Source organism: Montipora foliosa, chromosome 4 (genome assembly GCF_036669935.1).
Source record: "Montipora foliosa isolate CH-2021 chromosome 4, ASM3666993v2, whole genome shotgun sequence".
Taxonomy (NCBI): domain Eukaryota; kingdom Metazoa; phylum Cnidaria; class Anthozoa; order Scleractinia; family Acroporidae; genus Montipora; species Montipora foliosa.
In genome coordinates, this window is record NC_090872.1 from 48,425,243 (window position 1) to 48,430,242 (window position 5,000).

At 39.9% G+C, this 5,000-nt stretch overlaps 1 pseudogene; it reads left to right on the forward strand.

The window, feature by feature from the left end:
* LOC137999437 (uncharacterized) overlaps nucleotides 1-2,960 on the forward strand; it is a 5,064-nt pseudogene extending 2,104 nt beyond the window's left edge.
* The last annotated feature ends 2,040 nt before the right edge of the window (nucleotides 2,961-5,000 follow it).

The following is a 5,000-nucleotide window of genomic DNA, read 5'->3' on the forward strand; positions in this document are numbered from 1 at the left end:
CTGATGGATCGATTCCGAATACGGGTTCAATATTCTGGAATCCGCATTCCGAATTCCAGATTTAGGCATTCTTGATTTTTCCAACCTGGCTTTATTTTTGTGGCAGTGCACTGTAGGAGAGTAAATTTTTGACTTTGCAGAAACAATGGTCAACCGCAGTTGTTTGGTGATTGTGATCTTTGTGTTGAATTCGCACATTTCTTGTCAAAGAGAAAAAAATAATAATAACAAAAACCCGATATCTTGCCATCATTTGGCGCCCGCCGAATTCGAGGTCCCTTTTGATTTTGCAATTTACTTGTGCAGCCAAAAGAACAATAAAAAAATTGAACGTGGCAAAAATCTCCCAATTGTTTTCCGCTGATGGTTTCTTTTTATATTCGCATTTCAAAATTTATGTTGTTTTCATGTCGTCAAGTTTGTTGCTGATGGCAAAATATTTTATTTTTGAGGTCACCCATCCAGACACTAATCCCGCCGTACAGGGGATAACTTTTGTATTACAAAGCTGTCAGACGCTCAGACTTGTGGTGAAAAAGAGTTGTGAGGGAACTTGAAAATTATCAACATCTCAGCTTCGAAGCCAATGTTTCTCGATTACCTTGCATTTTCTTCAATCTTTCTGGGTGTAGTATTTTGCTAGTAATCACATGTCCTCTCAGAGCGCTATTTACCCTAGACATCTACCACGGCACTACAATGATATACGGTACCAAAACAATATCGTGTACTATTAGAGCCACATGTTACGCAAAGACAACTTGAATCTCCTGGAAGACAAAACGCAGCTCAGTTAAGAATATGGAATAAAGCGCTGTGTTACTGCACTACCACACGTACACAATGCTTGCTTTTTTTTTTTTCTCTCTTCTCTTAGCGTTTAGAAGTTCTCACCGGCAGAAGCCCTATCGATCGCAGCATGTGCTCGTCGTCTTTGTCACCTACCACCTTCATATTCCAACTGCGCTCATTTTGAAACAAAAGGCGCGTTTACACGACAGAGGAGAAATAGCACGGGTCCGATAAAAAGTGGAACGGTTCCAGTCATTTTTGTAAAGAAATAGTGAACTTTTATCCGTTCCGCTACCGGACCATAGGCACCTATGGACCCGTGCCATTTTTCCTCTGTCGTGTTAACGCGTCCCTTGTAGCATCATTTTGCACCCTCTCTTCGCTCGGGCGCAAATGATACTACTCGGGCCACACATAAACTATATTCCCTAAAGCTGGCCACGATTCGGAAGTAACCATTGGGTTTTTTTTTTTTTTTTTTTTTCATTTCATTTCAAGTAATGTACTTCTTTCTGTCCTCAACCCCTCTCACTAGAGAGCCTATGGCCTGGGGAGAATACTCATCCTCTTCTTACCTTTTGTAGCGGCGTCATTTCAAGAAAAGAGCATATAACAAAACGCACTATTTCCCCTTCTTCCCATTTCGGGTCATGATGGCATGAAGCCAATTAAGTAAATTAAAGATCGTTTGTTTCTTATAGCGTCATTTTCATTTCATATGTAACGAAATCTTATCTATCCCTTGATCTCGAGAATTGAAGGAAACAATTTTGTAAATCGTTTTAATAAGTAACCGGAAAACGAGTTTCTGTCTCTTATATCACCCCATCTTGAAAACTCTCGTCGCTGTTTTCGACCGCCCCGCCCTTCGGTGGTCAATTTTTTTTTTTTCTTTACACAATTGAGATTATCAAATCCTCCTGTTTGAAACACCAGCCGACGCAGCACTGAGGTAAAAACCCAACTTACCTATCAATGAATCTAGTCAGCTTAGCTTTAGCCACTGGTGTCTGATTGTTTCGGCCGGTATAGACCTCTTTCATAATGGCGGCCAAATAAAAGATTATTTTGTTTTAATGCTAATAAGCCTTTCTAGCCTCGCTACGACGAGCAAATTTCAAAAGAACATATATGCGCGACAAAAGTGATGTGGTTATCATTGTGGGCCGGATCACTTAAAACGGACTGAAAGAGCTTATTGGTTAAAATCTCCCGGCGCTCGCACAAGCGGACCGGCCCCGTTAGCGAAAGCGCATCTTGGTAAGCGCAACCCGGAAAGGCAATTCGCATTGGGCGCTTCTGAAGTCTCTCAATATCAGCAGAGATACTTCGGGGAGGCTACTGTGAAAAATAGGTACGCATTGTGCACGTGTGATAGTGCAATAACTTGACAAAGTGCTTTATTCCATAACTGTCAACTGAGCTACGTTTTGTTTTCCAGGACGTAATATGTTGCTCTAATACTACACGATATTGTTTTGGTACCGTAAATCATTACAGTACCATGGTAGATGTCTTCGGTAAATAGCCCCCTGAGAAGACATGTAGCTACCAGTAAAATACTAAACCCAGAAAGATTGAAGAGAATTAATGGGAATCAAGAAACATTGGCTTCGAGGCTGACAAGAAGCTCAACTTCTTTTCCACAGCAAGTTAAAGCGTGTACTCTGAGCGTATGACAGCACCCTTCCAACAGACTTGTGTTTCACCCATTTATTTTCCGTTGCGGTTGTTTGGTGACAAGAGGATTTGAAAAGGCTCTTCAGCTTTGTTTTCCCTCTCACCTATAAACACAAAGACGGCCTCCGCTTCTCTAGTTTTCATACAGATGTAATTTTTTAAAAGGAAATTGGAGCGAAAAATTGCATGAATAAATTACAAGAGAAGAAAGAGGCTATCAGTGAAATCAACAGACACAGACTAGCCGATATAATCTACATGTTTACCAATCAGCCAAATTAAAGTAGTGTTGCCGAATGTACACTTACACTCGATGACTAAAAGATTTCGACATACGTGAAAATTAAGTTGCGATTTTTTAATGTTTCATTTAATTCAGAAGAGCTCATCTTTTCTATTACTGGGCAATTTTCAGCACAGCACCGTGGGAATTTAACACAATCAAGCTGATGAAAGCTACATTTCTTGCTGATCGATCGCTGCAATGATCGCAATCCGTTAAAGTGAAACTTAGTGATTCGGCGGAGACAATGAACAAACAGGAGAACCCGTGAAAGGAGGACCGAGTGTTGAAAGCAAGTGAGAATATGGTTGGTGAAGGATGTGCCCCAGAAGTGGACAGGAGTGGACTGACTGAAAAACAATTTCATCAGGCTAGACAGTTGTTAAGTGAAGAAGCAGTTGCATTTGCGAAGATCGGGTTACGGTGACATTGTGTGTATTCCAGAGTTACAGATACCACGCTTACTGATACTCAGCCAGTTGAGGAGAGCTTTCTTCAGTTTCTTGCAATACCACGAAGTTTATTTCCAGAAGTGAAGGTCTACATTGAAAATCTGCTTAACCGACGGTTCATCAGGAAATCTAAGTCACCTTTCTCGAGAAGTGTTGTTCGTGTACGTAAAAAGGAGGGTGGGATGAGACTTTCCATCGATGCGAATGATTCCGAATAACGTGTTCAGCTGTTCACGTAAATGAGTTAACTCCTACTGCTAAATGCGACCGGTCGAACGAAAATTTCTTAGCAATAAAGGAAAAGAAAAGAGAAAAAAAAAGTAATATTTATTACGGGAGCGCTGATTGGCAAAGTTAATTCTTCCAGTAAATAATCTTTAAAATGAATGCTGAATTCCAGTCTTCTAATTCTGCGCCATTAACCGAAAAAAGAGCTTCAATAGTCCACACTACCATGAGTTTTTGAAAACTTCCAATTAGGAAATAAAAACAGACAGCAAAAACCGAGGAATAGAGGAGTAACTTTGCAGCGCTTGAAACCAAGATGCTCTGAAAATTGGGGAAACTCGTGTTCATTGAAAAGATGCGCAGATGACTAGTCGGGCGACAAGTCTACTTCAGCGCGCGACTCGAGCTAACTGGGCATACGGACATGGATCGTGTCTTGACTTCTAAACTCGTATGGGTATATCTGTTTCGCAAACGGATATAAAATGGTGGACTTGAAAATAGTCTACGGGAACCAATACTAATTGAATATGGAACATTTTCACAAAGAAAGCTTAAATTGACTCAAATCCACTGTGTAAAATGGCGTGGTACTAATATATCACGGAAGAAACCATTTTCCGTTTTCGAACCGATTTCGTTTGCGTGACACGTGATACTTTGCATATGCCAAAGTCGTCTCGCCCTGAACGCAAAGTCACGCAACGTTATCTATTATTAACAGTTCTTTCTCGATTTTCAACACTATCCACACATATCAGGAAAATAAACGCAGTTTAAGCATTTCATAGCGCGTAAAAAGATTAAAAGAAGTTTCAAAAGTGTGAAAGGAGACCGAATCATCTTTCTGGTCATCGTGATTCACAGCTCGAATGAAATTACTCTCTTGAAGTATGCAAGCTTTCAAAATTGTCTAGCAGCACGATCGTATAACTTAATTCTCGGAACTAGAACAAATGATAAAATAATAAGGTTTAGCGAAGTGATTTATGTCAGGCAGTTTGCGTGGACCACAACGTCAGAAATTGTTGTGAATTTCAGACAAGCCAATCGAACAAATTCTACGTTGACATACAATGATTAACTTACGAAACCAAACAACAGGATTAACTTACCCACGCTGTGGTCATAAAGTTCCAAAACCATCGAAATAAGAACACACAATGATAGTCTCGTTAAAGTCATCCTGTATGATTCGTGGCAATCGTTCAAAAATGGCGGAGGCTGAAAGAACTCATCTTTGTGTTCGATTTCAGAATTCGTAAGGCGTGACTTGAATTGAATAGCGGAAGTCTAAAACACGTCAGCTTAGGCAAAATTTATCTATATTTGGAAAATTCGTGTGGATGTGATATAGTCGAAAACAAAACGGGACATTCGAAAATAAAACAGCCACTGATTTGAAGAGCGATAAGAAATCACTTACTTAATTTCGCAAAATTTCTTTATTTTACAGCACGCAAACCAAGGTGGCTTCACAACCACTTATCTTCTTGGTTAATTCAAGTATTATTTGGATTGAATAGTTTCTCTTTCCCTTCAAGTTATTTCCGATAGATCATGTG